A 19,344-nucleotide genomic window follows, 5' to 3' on the forward strand; every position below is an offset into this window, starting at 1 on the left:
GCATAATTTTCACATCTGTAATACTGGCCCTGTTATTTCAATTTAATTAATCAGACTGCTCGTAAAGCATCTTCCTAACTCAATCCTGAAATGAAACTCAAGTCACTAGTAGTTCCTTCTACAGCCTCCTCCTTTTCAACAGATGTCACTACATACAAGTAGCCTATGCAGACAAACCTAGTAATCAACAAAAAAAGTCTTCAGCTTCAGAGAACTTAAATTCTAAAACAAGGAATATTTTCTGAAATGCAGTGTTATCTAACGAGCACTACGTAACATGAAACAAAGCAGTTATCTAGTCAATTGCATCTACTCCAACCATTACAAATCTTATTTGTGAAAGAGCACAGGAGAAAAAGGAAAAATACATTTCAGACTACATTAACTTCAAAAGCAGCCACACAGCAGAAATTAAGTGCATTCACAGGAAGTCTCTGAATAAACTTCTAGGCCTGTGTTTCCCCCCAAGCAGAATGCTCAAACACTCCCTGAGCTTGAGAGCACCAAGCCAAAAAGAGAAAAAAGACCTTTCCATCCCAAACCGAAGTGCTAAAACAACATTTTCATGGCCCAGAACTCTGCCCTCAGTAGAAGCACAGCTATGAAAGCACAAGCTTCACATCACTCGACAGGAAAATCTATCCCAAAGACTTGTGGCAGCTCACAGCAGACAGAAAACCATCCGATATGACTACTTGTTTTGACTTTCAGAAAACAAAAAGCAAGCTAAAAGCATGCATGGGAAAAACCCAAATGCTCGTGGCAAAATAAGAGCATTAAGGGTAGATTTTCTGAAAAGTGCATCTAGTTCTGCTCATGCTCTTCAGGCATACTGTTAGCACTCAAAAAAGAAATAAAATCTCATCTCCGTGAGAGCATATCTCTGCCACATCTCTCCCATCCTTCATAAATTATTTCCCAAAGCATCTTCTGACGCATATATTTTGATCTGAGGGCAGGAGGAGGAAAATAACGTGTCTTTTCTTAATGGACACGTCAATACTCTTATAAGAAAGAGGACAAATTCTGCCCGCAGGCTACAGAAGCCGCATCAGGTGCGGGGCACGCCGAGCGAAGCACCGGGCGGGCTGAGGCTGGAGATGGAACCCCAGCCCTGTCCTCTGCTCGGATACAGGAAGCGAAGGGCTGCGAGCGGCTGGTGACAGGTACCACGCCGGGGACGAGGGACGCCGGCTCGCAGCCCCAGAGCCCTCACGGCTGAGGCAGGAGCGGGGCTGTGCCGGCGGCAGCATCAGCCCCCGGGCGGCAGAGCGAGCGCTACCCCAGCCCCGACCCCGCTCCTCGCACAGCCCCGCGGGCCGGGCGCGCCCCCCGCCCGCCAACCCGGCCCCGAGCAGCGCCCGAAACTGTGCAAGGAGGCGGGGGCTGCCGCCGGCCCCGAGCAGCGCCTGGAACCGTGGAAGGAGGCGGGGGCTGCCACCGCCCCCTCACCTCCCCCGCCGCTGGGATTTACCTGGCCGGGGAGCCCGCGCTGCCCGGACCTGCCCCCACCAGCAATGAGCTTTCCCGGCGATAAGGGCGAAGGGGCACTGAGCGGAGCTCTCACCCCTCACCCTCCGGCCGGCCGGGCGGGCGGCAGCCGCTACACCGCTCCCGCTACCTCAGAGCCTGGCGCTGGAGGCCGCCATCTTAGCTCGGGCAGCGAGACCGCCCCCTCGGCGCAGCCGCCCTGCGGCCCGGGGCCGTCATGGGACACGGTCACCTGATGTGCTCCGCGGTGCTTCCCCCTTCCCGCCGCACTCCCTCCCTCCCTCCCTCCCTCCTTCCTTCCTTCCTACCCTCGGCCCTTGCCCTGCCCTGCCTTGCTCTGCAGGGAACCGGCAATGCTCCCTGCGCAGGCGTCGCGCCGCCGGGGTGCAAAGTCCCCGCCGCGCTCCCCTTGCGCGTCCCCTCAGGAGTGTCGGTGACCGGTGCGCTCCTGCCCGAGCGTGTCCAGGCCGTGAAAGGCGCGTAGAACAGTTAAAAAGCCGGAGCACGCTGTTTAATTCTGCACATTACTTACGTGACTGTAAAAGCGATGTTAAAATGCCACATTAAGGCTACGGAAACTGAATCACTGCTTTATGTGGTTGGCTAACCACCCTCCAGATTTGTTACGGGACTCTTGAGCTCCCCGTCAACTTCCCCATATTCTGCACCAGATACAAGGTTTCCCAAAACTGTTGCAAACTACGGCAGCATTATAACACAAGCTCCTTAAAATGCCTACTGATTGACATAAATACTTTGAATATTTTAAAATATTACTTGCATTAGAATACTATGGCCTTTCCCTTAAAACAGTGTCATTAAAGTCTGCAGATGAAAAGAGAAAAATGAGGAAAAAACTGTAAGTGGAACTAACTATCTTGGCAAAAAATACCAAAACCACAGGTATTATTTTTTTTTAATATCCTTTAATATCCTTTTCATCATCATATGGGCTCTAAGAAACAGCATGTAGCTGAGTCAGAGGAGGTTCAGGACGGATATCAGGGGAAAGGTTCCCATGCACAGGGTGGCTGGGCGCTGGAACAGGCTCCCCAGGGCAGCGCTCACAGCGCCAAGCCTGACAGAGTTCAAGCAGCATTTGGACAACGCTCTCAGGCACAAGCTGTGACTCTTGGGGTGTCCTGTGCAGAGCTGGGAGTTGGAGTCGATGATCCTTCTGGTTCCCTTCCAACTCAGGATATTCTGTGATTATGTGATAAACTATCTGTCTTATATTTTACTTTAGATATTTAAATACTAGTCAGACATTCTTCTGATAAATCTAGTCCTCTCAATCTGGGGCACTGTGATAAAATAGCACTGATGAGAAAATAACATTGCTTCGGGGAAGCTGATAAATTGCTTTTGGTTACAGAACTGCAAGGGAGGAAAAAAAAAAGACTTAATGATTTATTATCGTACTAGGAATTGTAGGAATCTAATTTCAGAGGGAGGTCATACGATTCGAAAGAGTTTCTTTGAGTGCATGGAAGAGTTTTTGGACAGGTTTGGAGTGGTTTCTGGTTTTGTTGATTAGTTGGGTCAGAGGGTTTTTGGGTCAGGGGTGTTGATTTTGTCTCAGTACTTATTTTGCATTATACATTAAGTAAAGCAACAGCTTGCTAGCTGTTTATTACTTGGGAACAAAGATGCCACTTGCATAATGAAATTGATGTAACAAACTAGTAATCAATATTTTCATGGATGGATTTTAATCAGAAAGCACAGATTATATTTCAGTATATTTATTCAGCTCAAGCTAGTATTTCAGTAACTGTGTTTTCTTCTATTTTTGGACATGCTTTTGCAAAAGTAGTGGTATTAACTCTGGATCTAATGCAAACAACTGATAAAAGGAAAGGAGGACACAGATTAAGAAAGAGAAAATTTGAGAAATAGTGAAATAATAATTTTGAAATTATTCTGAGAAAAAGCGAACAAGGAAGATGTGTTTAGCAGTTCTGACAGGAAATGACAGAAATTATATTGTACAACATGGTATAATGTCTTTCAGAAATTAAAGAAGACCGGGATTTCATTAGTCTAACTGTAAAGTATGTGTGAAGTTACCTTGTGTGCAGAAAAAAGCCTTCTGGATTGCTTGGTCATTTTTTCATGTGGACTAATACTGTTGGCTATTTTTAGATATAGGATCTCATTTTTCTGTTTAAACAAAGGTTTGTGAAAATGCTGGAATACAAAAATTGTATTATCACCTCAAATTTAAAAGTTTGCTGCTGTTTTGTTATTACCTGTGTGTGACACAGGTAGTGTTTTGCCCTTAGTTTTCCCAGTCACTTACAGAGTCAGAAATCATATCAGAGCCATTCTCATTATCAAAATAAGAATAGCAAAACACAGATTTAATGCCTTCTTGAAAGATAAAATGTTAAATTGGTTCAATCCACTTTGGAGAAGCAAACCCAAGTTCAGTTCTTCCAGATCTTTTACCTGAAGTACTGCAAATGTCAGTATGACCTTGTCCATTTTAAATACTTCCATTTCCAAAAGAGTTCAGGTCATCTCCAGTCTAGAGAGCAAGGTCTCTCCTTAACCATCCAATTATTGAAATCTGGAAGGAATGAAGAGTTCTAGTCCACCACTAAATAATTAATTGTCCACTGGCTATTTCTGTGATCGGCACCTATTCTGAAAGACTGTGGTTTAGGATGGCTGAATTCTTCAAGCAAGCTACAGTACAGGTACTGTAGAGCCAATGCTAAGATTCTCTACAGCAACAGCAAATATGATTGTAAATACAACCTATAATAGCAGAGATCCTATTACTTTTAAGACAGATATAGTGTGGTTTATTGCAATAAAAAAGAACAAGTTTCTACCTAGCCTGCAAGTAGCAAACAATGGACAAATAAACTTCCCTTTCTAGTACTGTCTATAATGGTAGGGCAGAATTTTGGGTCATCTGTTTGGACAAATGCGAGATTTTTCCACCCTTCTTTGTCTTAGAAGAAAGTAACTTCCTGCTAGAACTGGGAATAGTTACTTTACTCTCTTGCTTAACTTTCAGTGTTGGAGGGTATGGGACCATCTACTCTAAGATCAACTACTGTTTTTCTGCCAAGAAGCAATGAGGATCTATCCAGTCTTCTTAAAGACTGGATCTAAGAGGTACACCACAGCTTAGTATGAATTTAGGATAACTATCAGAAAATATGCTTAATAATTGTAATTTTTAGATGGCTAAATAACAATAAAAGTAATCCCTTGATGACTAATTATAGTGCTTGACTGAGAAGGGATAACAGAAAGATTTTAAAAGGGGGGAAGTAAATGTAAAAGTCCCACATAAATCTGATTAAGTAATATGCCTTTGGAAACCTCTGTCCTGGATCTTGTCTCTTTTACTGCAAAATTGTTGTAAATGGCAAAATGCAAGTTACACAGAGGGCTTCCTGGAAATCAGACCTGCATTCCTGCATCAGTCTTTGTTCTATTCTTTATTATCCCAAAGATGCATTAGGACTATGCTAAAAATCTGCCAGCTGTTCAAAACTCACATCAAATTTTTATGTATCTTGACATATTTTGTCTAAAAATAAATGCAGAGAGTAATGATAATTTGTCTTCTCTGTGACATTAATTAACAGGTAACTTTTGAATGCTCTCCATTAATAATTCTATATTTCCTGATAGACTTGTTAAATGATGACTTGTTTGTTATCTTAGCTAATGGCTTAATAATAACTGTAGCCTAAGCTAATTAACTTTGTGATAAATTTTGGTAAATAATTAATAAGTATCTTCAATACAGTAATGCATGCCAATCTGTATTCATGTTCAAAACATTCCTCCAATAACTCCTCTTCTGTTTGGATAATCCTTTCATTTTGTCATTGGCCTATGTGCAGTAAATACATATTAACTTTTGAGCTCTTGATCCATCTCTATTCTTGTATAACCTGGTCTTTCTGGTGTGTCTTTTGAAGATAATCTACAAATTATCTTTTAACTCTTTTACCTTCCAATAGATAAGTTCCACTATTAGTTACAATGCAGTCTTAGTAGTTTATGTGGGTACATCTGGTGTAAGAAAAGTGCATATATCAGATATGCTTAAAATCTCAAATGTCATTCATAGCAGAAGGAATCTTTTCATGGAACTAAATAGCAATGCACAATAATGTAACAGTTCATAATGAAATTTCCCTGTTTAAAAAATGTGTGGTTGTATTTTTGCAAAGGAAAATATAAAGGAGAAATGTATTGTTTATTGCATGTAAAACAAAATAGCAACCAATTCATAAAGTCTTTAATTACCTTTTCTTTTGACTGCATTTTTCAGGTTGTTGGAAAAAAACCTGTACACATATGTTCAGTGGAAACCTTGATAAAATGACAATGAAAATTCCCATATGCTTAGTTCATCTTGGAATGCTTCACCTTGGCATTGCAAGCCTGCTTAAGGTAAACTGTTCTTTGAAATATCTGACTCCTGGGGACCATTATGGGATAAAAGGTACTGTGGATGTCCCAGGTGATGTTTCTTCCCACTGTTGACACACAGCCCATGCAGGGAAGTGCCCTGAAACACAAAGAGGCATTGCAGACTGTGAGAAAGGTGAGAGCCTATGCAAGAAGAAATTGGAGTTCTGGAGGAGCAGAACTGGCCAGTATGGTAGGAGTGGGTTTTGCACATGGGACTCATGGGATGGAGAAATATCTTGAGCAACTGAGAGAGAAGGAGAGTAATCAGTCAGCTTCTGCAGGCTAGACCTGTGAGCTGGGAAGATAGGAAGAGCTGTGAGGCTATGATTTTTGAAAATTATACTGTGAACAGAAGAAGTGCTGATGTAGGGAGAAGAGGACTTTTTCTCAAGAAAACTGATACAGACAACTCACAGAAGAGGGAAAGCAAAATGAGAAGATATATCTAGATCTGGCCTACCAAAACACTGTTAATGATACAAATAGCTGAGAAGAAAGACTGGGAATGTCTAGGAAGGAGATAGGGATTGATCTGAGGAATAGAATAAGATGATAGGAAGATTCAAATGTAGAAGCAAGGAGAGGGCTTAGAGAGCAACAAGTTGCAAAAGACAGGACAAGAGGCAGTATCCACAACAGTCTGCTAAACTGGGAACCACAGTTTTTGCAGCATAACAGGCTGGGAAACCTAATGCCCATTGGAATCTGACATCCTCTCTAGTGGATCTCCCAGTCAGAGATCTGTGTTGCAGATCTAGATGTGGTATATGATATAATCCCACATCATAACTATGTGGATTTTAAAAATAAACCTAGAGAATTATTCATTTACATACATAAATAACTATGCAGTATTGACATTGTAAACCCAAAGTCTTTTAGAGTTAAAAAATTCCAGACGATTAGGATTGCCTTTGCAAATAATTGCATGCTTGTGTATAATTTTTATCCATGGGAACTTTGCCTTATTCACTCCACCAGATGAAAGGACTCATTGAATCCACATGGATGCTATGCTGTGTTCTATTCACATTGCTCAGTTTGCTGGCCCAAGATTTATTTAGTGTACACTATACCAGCTCTATTATTCAAGCTTCAGAATATTCAAGCTTACTAATTTCCATATTGGCATTTCTGTGACATTGTTCAGTACACTGAGTGCTCCAGAAACATGAATTAATTATTTTCTCAACATCCTTCTGCTTTTAATATTTGACTAGTTGAAAGTACATTAATGTTTCTTTTTCTGTGTATTCCTGTGTATAATTTTCAAGTATCCTAACACAACCTTTAAAGATCAAGTGTTTTTTAGCAAAAGCACATTTCTCCTATAAAAAATAAAATTACTATTTGATCTCTCCCTGTCTCTTTTTATAGACATGAGAACAAAAACAGATGACAGTGTACCTTGCAGACTTATTCAATGTATTGATCTGTGTGACAGTGTGACATGTCAACTTTTCTTTATCTTGCGTATTTTAGTACATGCTCCTATCTTATAAAATTCATGTACTTAAGACATTGTATTGTCAAATTCAATGTCAGTTTATTTATGGAAAGTTGATTTTTGTGGAAAGTTAAATTTAAATGCTACTCCAGGAGTAGGAATGCTATTTGAGAAACTGGATATTGACAGAGTGGCTGAAATTTATATTCAGAAATTAGAGTAACAAAAAATAAAAATTAAAAAAAAAAAGTTGTTTTGGACACTGAAGTATTTCAGGAGCACAGTGAATTAGTGGGACAGTAGGAAAATTCCGTCATTGAAATTTTTTGGTTGAACTCAGCATCACAGGGAGCTTCCTGCAATGCAGGTATTTAAATTTGGTCATCCAAACCAAAAGGGCCTTTGAAAATCAAACAAAAGGTTCCTGTTGCTTACACAATACAGTTTGCATCAGCAAGAGTTATGAAGTTGTCACTTATATATTCGTGATTCATCTCTGCAGCCTGTAGAGCAATAGGGGAAATGTAAGTACTACTTCTCTGATTCCCTAGACTATGGTCAAATCCCAGAAGTAGAAATAAGTGAGATTATAATGTCCAGTGGAAATAATTGTGGACAAAACAACGAACAGGAATTATTTACCTTGCCCACAGTGTCTCAGATGATCCTAGAAGTCTTAGTATTTTCAGAGAACAAGAATGTTCTTGAGCACATCCAGTTTCATCAAAACTTGTTTGTGAAGCACAGAGAAGAACAGAGGAAATTATGATCGCATAACTTGCAAGCCAAGCCATTGAAATTATAGCCTTGTGAGAAAGAATGTAAATCAGAAAGAATATTTAATTTTTGTTTTTTTGGGTTTTTTTTAAAGCTTCCCATAGTCCAGTAGTATGCTCTTTACTATTTAGAATGACTGCTAGTTGAGAAATGCACACTAACCATTTATGAATGATACAGCTGCAAGGTATTATCACAAAAACAAAAGAACATTTTATTGCCTAATAACATTCCTCAACACTAATTCATCTGTGAACAGATCACTACCAATGACAGCAGCAATGAAAAAGCTTCTGGCTGAAAGATCTAAGTTGCATAATATGTGAAAGCTGTGTTGCTTTTATAACATTTTAATCTCAAGCATTATCTGTATACCTGTTAGAGACCCCCCCACCCTAAAAATTGCTTAATGCTCTATATGCCTGATCCACAACTGGAACATATTTTCATGGTGGATTTTACAAAAATGTATTTTGGTTTCATAAACATTCTAAAGTACAACAGAAAGCAATTATCTGGTTGCTGGAAGACAAAAAAATCCATGGTAGTTCAAGAGCTGTTTTATTGAGCTGTGTTCAGTTTTTCAAAGCATTCAGAAGTTTCATTATGAGATTACACCAGGCACCCCTAGCTCCAGCACCATAACACTGAAAATGGGATACCTGTCACCTGCTGCTTTTCACATTTTGGATACTATCCAAATCACTATCCAATCACTATCTAATCCTGCTCTCCAAAGAAACTGTTTACAACTATTTCAAAAGTTAGTGTAGCTTTGTGTGTATGTGGTTTGTAGTATTCACATCTTAGTAGGCTACTTAAGCTGCTCTCTCCCCATCCCTATCCCTTTTTTGCTATGAAAAACTGGAAATTAACTATAGTGACTTTCCTTTCAGCTCACTTCAGTCAGAATGCCTAAAAGTCATGAGTGATGGTATTTCAGGCTATATTCCTATATGTAGCTTTACATCTTGGTGTAACTTCCCTCAGGAAAGCGTGACAAAGCCGCCCTGTCCCTGCATGGCAGAGCTGGCATGTCGCACACTGACGCACATGATGTGTCTAATTTAATTGACATTTGGACGTGAAACTCCTGATGGAGCCAGGAAAAGCCTTGACTCTGGGAGGTGTGCCTCCTCCTCAATGCAGACAGATCTCAGATCTGAGAGGTCACGCACAATTACCCTGGAGTCCTTGACTCTGAATCTCCAAATAACATTGTGGAGCTCGTGAAGAAAAATAAAGTAAATGAACCCACAGCGGTGGGTGGTATTCCCTATAGGCATATTCTCACCTTTATTCTTCACAGGCAAGAGGTCTCATCATTTGTATGAAAAATGTTTTAAGCTCTCTGTGCAACATCAGTGATCACTAGTGCTGGTCTGAAGGAGGGTGGGGAATATTCCTAGGCAACACACCCTCTCCTTGGAAGAAGGCTCAGAAGAGATGGGCACAGGTGCTTATAAAGCTCGTGTTATGAGCTATTTAGAGTGATAATCAGATTACATCCACATTAACAACAGAAGGAGGGTGTAGCATATACTGAAGTAATGCTAAACTGCATTGCAAGCCGTGGACATAGAGAAGCTGATACTTTGCATTTCCCCCATTACTGAATGACAGCTACAATGTAAGATTGCCGGACACAGTGAGTCATAAAAAGAGCATCTGTCAGCATGATTTTCGGTTCTTTCCCATTTCCTGTAATAAGCAGAAGCAGTACTTTGGAAATTTCTGTTTTCTTTTGAGTTGGTAGATATTTTTTCTTAGATCGTTACAGTTTCACCTTCATTTCCCTCATGCTGTTGCTGGTTTCGTTTTTCTCATTATGACCAAATCATTGAGTCCCTTACCAATTTCTCAGTCTCGCAGGGATCCTGGTATTTTAGATTCTGGTGATGAAAGAGTATTTCACCCTTAATATCCAGATCACTGGGTCACTTGGCTGAATTGATGGAAACAGAAGTAGATCAATGTGAGAAAGCACAAGCAGCAAGGCAGAAAGTTAACAGCAGTAAGTTAACACCCCTTCTAGCATCCATTTCATGCAGTATGCTATCCATATTATCTTCCCACTCTTTTTGCTTTGCTTTGACACAGATCGTGACCATCAAGTGGTATATAAGGCATATGCTGTTGTTTTTAAGCATAAGCATATGGACAGTTATGTAATCTTATTTAGTGCTAGTTTGTTTTTTTTGGCCAAATTCCTCTGAACTTCTGCTGTCCTATTTTTAGTGTATGGTGGAGAGGCATGTAACAAAAGAAACTTGAATATATTCTTATTTATGCATCTTAATTTGTGGAAAATACAAATTATTATTGTACTATACTAATAACCAGTTTTGGATTATATGAATTAATCAGCTTTTTGATAAATTACTTAACAGTGAAGTGAAATTAGCTAGTGTGCTTATTGAATTAGTTGGTCAGCAAGTAATTTCTATCCACTCAAGAGGAGGTTAAACTAAGTTTTAAAATGCTTGAACTGTCCTTCAGTAGGGTTGATATTATAACAGCCATGAAAAGAGACATGTTCACTACTATAAAATCACAGAATTATTTTATTTCTGCTTCTGGTCCAAATTGCAATTTGAAAGGAGGAATATCTACCACTATAGGAAAATCAAGAATAAAATTCATGAATATATAAGCCAGTTTCATAATTGCTCAAGCTTTTTACTGACGGTTTTCACCCACAATCTGCAAAACAAGTGTTTTGTTAGTAAAAAAGGCACTGAGCCTTTTTTTTTTAACTACTGATCATGTTCAAACTGAATCTTTTTCTGAAGAGGTAATTATTTTCATAACGCCAGATATGCTGATTAATTATATCAGTGTGAATCGTATACTCTGACGTGTCCTGACCCTTACAAGAAAATTTTTCTCTGCACAAATAAGATTGCAGTCAAGTAAGGTATAGAATACTCTATACAGAAATAGACTAAAACTGAATTATTAGTTCATTGCATTTGAATAAACTAACATTTTGGTAGTCATTAAGAGAAAATAAAGCATTTAATTAATTTATTTGCTGTTATTTTCTTATGTAAAAGTGACTAGCAGTTATGTCATTGAATAAAATTTGGTTTTCTCTCTGACCAGTGCTTAGAGAGCTGGCACACCCAGTTTTTTAGGAAAACAAACGTAGCTTTTGACAAAAGCACAAAGTGATGAGTTGGCACATGGCAGACAAAGGACAAACTGTTCAGTTGTGCTCCTAAATTTATTTTAGTTCAACCAGTAAACAGGGACGCAGCATGAACTTTGCTGATTAAAAAGAAAATTTAAAAGCCTGAAGCTGCATTTGACAGTGTTCCAATTTGTAACCAGCTCAACATATGGGATTCTGTTTCCTTTTACTTTGTGGCTTCCGGCATCCCTATGCAGAATATTACTGTTTCGTTGTGGGTTTGTATTATTTTCTTCCCTCTAGGAGAATTTTTTTCTTCCTCTCAATTTCCTAGAGTGACTTAATACCCCCCTGCCCAAAATTGGAGATATTTGCAGCTTACCATATTGTTCCTTGTTTCACTGCTGCTGCCTTTACCATCTAGAAGGACTTACCTCTTCCAGCCTTTGCTTGGGTGAGTGCTCTCAGTGTGAGGGATCAGAGTCAGTGGAACTATGCATGTGTGATGAGTAATCCCACAGGTGAGGATTTCCAGGAGGTAACTTCCAGGCAAGTGTTTTGCATATCTTCACCTTTTCTTTGCTATTTTTATCTCATACATACCCTTGTGTGTTCTTTCTTTGTGTCTTGTCTGAAAGGGCTTCAAGCAGCATCGCTCTGTACTGCAGGAGGCAATACAAAGTTAATTAACTTCTGATCATTAACTTCATCTACTTCAAGAAATACCTTTTTAAAATGTGAATACTACTATTAAAAGCAATACAAATCTGTTACAACAATAAATTTGCTTACAGTATATCGCTGGTTTTTCTACTTATATTCAAGTACAAGGTCTTGAAGGAGAATTTGGATGTGGGAATTTCCTTGCCATGAATTATTTCTCAAATTACTACAGTCTTAGCCATTAATAGCTTGGGCTTTTAAAATTTTTATGTTGTAGATTTCCCCAGAATTAAAAATATACAAAGTTTCAAACTTGCTAGGCCTTGAACATCTGTTTCTAGAACAAACATGTCTTTCCTTGGTTTTGATAGAAGGCTTGTATCTGTGTGTGGCAACGCCACTGGACTTCTGATAACAAAGTGTTGAAAAATCCCCAGCTGAAATTCCCAGTGTTAGAAAAAGTGGCCAAATATAATGGGTTGGATTCATCACTGTAACATCACTGACTCCTCAACAAGAGGTAAGAAAATGCAGGTGGAAAGTCTGTGGTCAGCATGCAAATTTAATATAGCACAGCTGAGCCTGTAATCAACAGCAAACTGATCAAAGATGTTTTTCCTCTTTTCTTCCATTTAAGGTGTCTGTTGTATTAGCTGGCTATGGGAATTAAGAACAGATCAAGATGAACACAGGCTAAGAGAGGTCAGAAAAACAATCAGCTTCTGAAGTTTTGCCATTGATTATGACTGAGTAGAAGTTCTTGTCTGTGAAAAAGAGGACCATGGGTTAATCCCTGAGTGTAGTAGTGAAGTCTGGTATTTTCTGAGTCAGCAAGATCTGTTCATTTGACACTAACTTACTTATCAACTTTCTTCATATTGTCTAGAAGAAAATTGTTAATAGTCTTTTCTATTTCTTTAAAACAAAAGTTAGTTCTGGAACGGCAGAACTGACCTTTTACCATCCAAGATGACTTTAGCTTCAGATTCAGAAGCATCAGAGTGGGCTAGATCCGTTTTAAACAAACTTTCTTATGATTTCTTACGATTATGAAAACAGGATTTCTTACGGTAAGTGGGAAGCTGCAAACACCAAGATCTTGTCTAAGCAGTAGGTGGCAGACTGCTCCCAGTAATCCTTAGGAAGCTGTGACTCAGCCCTTCTTAATGCCCACGGGGCTGCAGTTAAAGGTGAGGAGAAGAGAGATGTAAAGGTGGGGAGACTCCTAGGGTTCAAGCAGTCTGTCTAATTTCACAGAGCATTCCAGGGATGCTCAAGTCAGCACTTGCCAGGCGAGGGGATGTTGCTCCCTCACGCCCTGTGTTATCAGTTCCTAGAGTAACTGTGGCTGTTACCCTGCCCTGCAGCAGCTGGGTGACCTCGATCTTGTTTTGGAGGATTTGCCGCTGTTGACAGAAAGCCAGCGCTGTCATGTCTTTGACACCTCTACACAACAGTATGCCTGTAGTTTTGTCACCATTTGGAAATCCCTTTTAACTCCAGAGACCCCAAGGAGTTTTTTTAACCAAAATAGAGTTTAACACATGGAATTATGTATCTGAGGATGTCTGTGGATACACCACAGCCTCTACTGATCTCTACATACACAAAGCAGTTTCTGAACAGTACCCAAAAAGCTGGGATCCAGTCTCCTGACAAAACTTTTTTTTTTTTTTTGCTTACCCCTTACCTATGATGTTAAGGTGGAACAAACCTTTTCTCTTTATAGCAGATTTTATTTTGAATTTAAATTCACCTTGAGGAGTTTTCCCAATGCTCTGCTGCTAATAATTAATGTACTTAAGGATGAACCTTTTGCCTTGCCTTTTGTCTCATGTGTTTCATTTCAAGAGAAGCCTGTGGTGCTTACACAAACTGCCTTCCCCATCACACTTGTTTCTCATGCCATTATTTTGCTGACTGTCAGATTCTATCTAGTGTATACCAAGACATTTCATTACCCACCTAGAACTAGGCTCTTGTATCAAAATAGAGGACTGTCCACAGACTGCTGGAAATCACACAGTCCAATGGTTGGTAAACACTTGGGGGAGCTGCCCATCCACTATGCAAAAATGTTGGATATGATTTATGGAATGATTTTCTTAGCATTAACCAGATTATTTAAAGCTTGTTTTGTCACCAAACAAGATTTGAAAGTGAAAGAATTTTGAAGAAATAGATTTTCATACTAGGAAAAGGCATTATAAAAGTACAAAATAACCAAACATTATGGAATTTAAATTTTTATTAAGATTACGCTAATTTTATCTGCTTCTGTATTTAAGCTAACTCTTGAGACTGATCCTTTAGGCTCTGTTGATGGTTTGTGGGACATCCTGTGGATATGCAGAATCACAGTCCTTTCCTGCTCAGGCTATGTTACATTTCTACTGCATGATTTGGCTAGACTAAGATTATGACATTCGTCTTCAAGATGATTTCTCTTGCTTTTATCTTCCCTAAAACATGATGGAATTCCTTCAGGAATCATACATGATGATGACTTCCTTTCCATGTGTCATGTTAGCTTGCTATCAGTTTTATATTAGTTACTTAGTGTATAAATGAAAGATTGATTTGAGAAGGGGGTGTTGTCCAGCTATGCACAGTTCCCCTCCTTCCTCCCTCCTATGCACTCTTTCAGACTCAGGGGAAATCAGGAGTGATCTTGTCACAGTAACATTTACAAGGGCTCAGTGAACATGTAAACACATGGTGGAAAACAAAAACATCTCTGAGAAGAACAGAAAGAGTAACTTCAGGACTTCTTGACAGAAGAGCCCATTTTCAAAATGTTTATATTTTATTATTAGAAATCTCCCAAACCTATACCTATGACCATTCCTATAGTATTTCCAGATTTCTTAGAATTTACTTGAAACAGATAAGAGTCTGTAACATTCTTCTGCTCTGCAATGCAGTTCTTTTAAAGTTTGTCATTGTTATTTCAGGATACACAGCTCTTTCTTGAATAGTCAAGACCTATCATCATCAAGAGCCTCATATTAGACTTTGTGTTTTCACTGATGACAAATATAGACTACATTTTAAAAATACATCCTAAACCAGAGAGATACATCATTATAAATAACGCATTTAAGAAGAGTCAGAGGATGTCTGCACTCTTCAAAGTGGCAGTTACTTCATTGAAATAAAGAAGGATATTTGAGTGCTCATTCTGCTTTCATAATGCAAGCTATGGTTATGAAAAATCTCCTAACATTTTGTTCAGAGTTACTAATTTGAAGCATCAGGTGAATAAATATTAAGTAATTGTACTCTGGCCTGCAATTCTTCAGAATATAGTATTCTTCTTAGGGTTCAATTCAGGCAGTCATTAATGACAACAGCACTTCATAATGAAGAGTGGTCTTTACAGAGGGTTGGCATTCAAACCGTAGTGAAACCTCAACCAGACAACCAGACCAAGCAGCCCAGCTACTGTTTTTTTTTATAATATTGATATTACTGAATGTATGATCAGAAAAGGAAAGCGATAAATCAACAGAGATTATGCTTGGTGCATACACTGAGGTTCAGTGTGGTAATTAGAATGAGGAGTCAAGGGGATTAATGGCTCATTTGATTCACATACATGACCAAATATTTTGGTCATTAAAATATGTAAAATTAAGGTTATAGTACTCACTGTATTGTTGACCTTCCTCTATCCTATCAGTAACTCAGAGGTGAAAGCAAATAGCTTTACAAGAGAAGTCAACTCAGTAACTGTGCTGGAGATGAGCTAACCACAGCATTGCATGATTTAGTATAGCCTGTTTTTTTCAGATCCTTCTTTCCAAACATTTAACTGAGTGAAGTGAAAAATTAGGCCTTCATTTAGCAAAAGGTGACTTCTATGTGTTTATCTGAAGACTATTCCAGATTACTGTGCTTTTTCATCTACATCTTCTTTTACCAAGAAAAGAGGAGTCTGTTTGTTGTGGGTAATGGATTGAAAAAGCTCTCTTTCACCACCATATTACAGAGGATGCACAAGATTCTCATGTAGTGCTGCTTGTATCAGTAGCAAATTGTCTATATACAGGTGTAACATGCTGTGTCTGAATTGTTCATTTGACTGCCCTGGAGAAGTCGGCCTGTACTGTAGAAATATTTCTGTATATAGATTCTAATAAAACAAGTGAAGAAACTGTTGTACTTGTTGTACAACTTGTTGTACAACAACAACTTGTTGTACAACAGTAATTCACTAATCACATCTATTTTAATCTTAAATGCATGTGTTTCAAAAATTCTGAACAAGGTGTAGGCTTCAAATCTGCTTCAGTCTTGCTGCTTCCTGAAGAGCGGCCAGAAGAAACTGTGAGAATGCCTTAGAATGGAAAGAATGAAGGAGCTCCACTTCCAAGAAGTACTGGCACTGTCCTGAGACAGCTCAATATAGTTGTGGGTATTATAGAATTTTGTTAGTCTGCCTGTAATTATTGATCCAAATGCTATCAACACTTGTATATTAGAGAATGGAGAGCTTACCTCTTTGGACCTTAAATTACAGTCCACATTTATTCTCATCTTTCTAAAGGAAAGACTTTATTATCAGACTGCCTCTAACAACTTTTCTTTCCATAGTTTTAGCTTATAGGGTAGATGAGCTAGGAGAATTGCTGTGTCCTCTGAAGTCAAGGGCTCACTGTAGGAAGACAGCAAGAGATTTAGCTGCTGTAAACAGAGCACAAAGAAATTACCTTTTTTTGGACATGCACATGACTGCAGCTAAATATATACAGAGATGAAGCCAGGACAATTTCTTTTGCCTCTATCTACTTTGAGCTGATAAATGGCATTATTCTGCTCTCTACAGAATTTTTAAAAGACCACTGGAACCTCCATCTGCAGGATGGAAAAAATTGATAATGCACTAAGTCTCAGGAGAAAAGGTAGCTTTCTACAAGAAGTGTTAACAGAAATTAGTAAAAAAGGACTTAGTCTTTTAAACTGTTTTTCCAGCTGACCTGATGTCCTACACGTGATCTTGTAGGTCTTTCCACTGCTCTAATCCCTTGAAGGTGAAGTTGCGTAGTCACAGAAGAGACCATGTAATGTAATAATTCAAGTGATATGCTCTTATTTCAATATCAACTCATGTTTATCTATCTGAGTATTGATACTTGGCAATTTCTGATAAAGAAGCATTAGTGTCTAAATCAATACAGTTAGCTGTTTATAGGTAAATGTCCATCTTTCATCCCCATCTTTATAAGAAATGCAATAAGGACTACAATAGTTTTTACTCTTCCATGCCAAGAAAACAATCCTATGCAGTATTGCTGACACCACCTCGGCATGGATTTCTATGGGCCAAGGTTATGTGCCTAAGTATGTTTCTACTCTCATCAGCACTCTTAAATTCCAGCACAGTAAATCATTAATATTCTTTGTAGAGTAGAAGTTTTAGCCTTTTTTTTTTTTTTTTGCTGGAAAAAAATTTAAAAACATAATTCTTGTCTTTTGGGGTTTAATCCAGACTTAAGAACATTTGGACTCAGTAGATTTTTTTAAATTCAAATAGACTGCATTTGTCATTCTGCTTTCTTACCACAGCTAAGAAAATACATTACAGTAAGAGGAAATAATGTCATTTGGATCCAATATCTCCACATTACTGGTACAAATGAACATGAGTGTTCCTGGCTGAGCCAATATTACCCTGGAAGTCAGATGCCTATTCTGTGCTGACCCCCTGTGTTCAGTATTCAGGCCTATGAAAAAAGAAGTCCCAAATAAAATCAATTCAGTGAGAGGAGGTTGTTGCTGACTGAGGTGAAAAGTGCTGTGTGTGCACTACTGTCTACCATAGGCACCAGAAAACCCTGCTGCAGAGCGTCTAGTTGCTACTGTAATTATTGTAGAGACAGATGATGTCACTGCTAGAGGGCAAATTGAAGAGCTTCATGCCAACAACTTTATTCATATCAAAGCAGAAGCACTTTAAAATCTGAAGCAACAAATCTGAACATTTATTATTGTTCAGAAATTCTAGAGGTACAGAAAGCTCCATTGTTTTTCAATGAGATAAAAATGGCAAATGTTGAATTGTTTCTTTAAAGTACTTTATTGCAGTGCCACAAGTTGCTTGGAGACAAGATATTTTCTAATCACAAACAGTCTGCAGATTATACTAAACAAGTTGTAAATATGGCTGAAAAAATAAAAAAAGCTTTAAACTTGTCTACATGTACAACTTTTTACTCCACTGGAGAAATTTTACTTGATTTAAACACAGCAAGACAAAACATCTTTCGTGAGAAAAAAAAAATCTTGTGACAAAACATCTTTTTAAGTGAGATTCAGGGCCTACTTTACTAAGTTATTACATCTTTAAAATACCCTCATTAATTCTGAAGTTACATCATCTGAACCTGCCATTACATTCTCTGTAACTTTTGCTTACTGGATTCTTTCTAAAAGTGCATATGCATTTTTCAAGTATGACTATCTGTTAACAGAAAGGTGTCCCTACAATAAAACTCCTTCCTGACAGCTCCTGCTGCAGTGAGAATTGCCTTATCTTTTGAAATTCATTGTTACAGCTTAGGCTTGGGCAGCATAAACCATACAAGATGTCTCAGACACTTCACATTTTACTTTCTGTCTGAATCGACTTGTTTTTGTAAGAAGCAATCTTGGAAAAACATGTCCCATTCTGCTTCTTGAGGAGTGCAATCGACTGATTTTCTAATATTTCAAAACTGGTTCTTACTGTGCTTTATCAGTCGATAAATCTTCATTTATCAAGTATCTGACTTCCTCTAATAAAAAACATAATTTATCCTTAAGTGAGTTCCAGCAGCATTATGGCTGTGGCAATGTAGAGGTCAGTATCAGGTAACCACTGACTGTGTATATATTTATATGTCTATGTGTATGCGCATACAGGAGCCACGATGAGTTTTGCAGTTTGTTCTGAACTTTTCCCTACCATGAGTACACTTCTAGTAGTAACCAAGCCAACTCAGGCTTGTTTCCTAGAGTTGCTTTAATACATTTGACTGCAATATAGATATTCCTTCAAGTTTTTGCATGGGTATCAAAATGACTAGTTACAATCTGAAGCTTGTATATCTAAACCGTCTGATTTAGGGACAGCCTTTCATCTTTTTGACAGCTTTGCATCAGCCTGCTATACAATAAAAATCCTGAACATGTAAGACTCAAATCCACCACCTGATTATGATATTTCCTAAAATAGATGAAATGGAAATGTCATGGCTACTACTAGAAGCTTTTTACTGAGTGAGAAATAATTTTCAAAAGCTGGACACTTCAGTAGCTGAAGTTATTACAAGAAACGCAATGTTTGGGAAGTGCTATATTCCCACAAGCATTTGTTACTCTGACTTATGCTATTTAATATATGATA

General features: G+C 38.6%; 1 protein-coding gene across 1 annotated transcript in view; it reads right to left on the reverse strand.

Moving 5' to 3' along the window:
* DNAJC13 (DnaJ heat shock protein family (Hsp40) member C13) overlaps window positions 1-1,671 on the reverse strand; it is a 57,225-nt gene extending 55,554 nt beyond the window's left edge. The window contains exon 1 of the mRNA XM_068205133.1: window positions 1,475-1,671. The gene's annotated coding sequence lies outside the window, so the exon portion shown is untranslated. The remainder of the gene's footprint in view (window positions 1-1,474) is intronic.
* Between the last annotated feature and the right edge of the window lie 17,673 nt (window positions 1,672-19,344).

The sequence above is a fragment of the Anomalospiza imberbis genome, chromosome 1, assembly GCF_031753505.1.
Source record: "Anomalospiza imberbis isolate Cuckoo-Finch-1a 21T00152 chromosome 1, ASM3175350v1, whole genome shotgun sequence".
In the NCBI taxonomy this organism is placed as follows: domain Eukaryota; kingdom Metazoa; phylum Chordata; class Aves; order Passeriformes; family Viduidae; genus Anomalospiza; species Anomalospiza imberbis.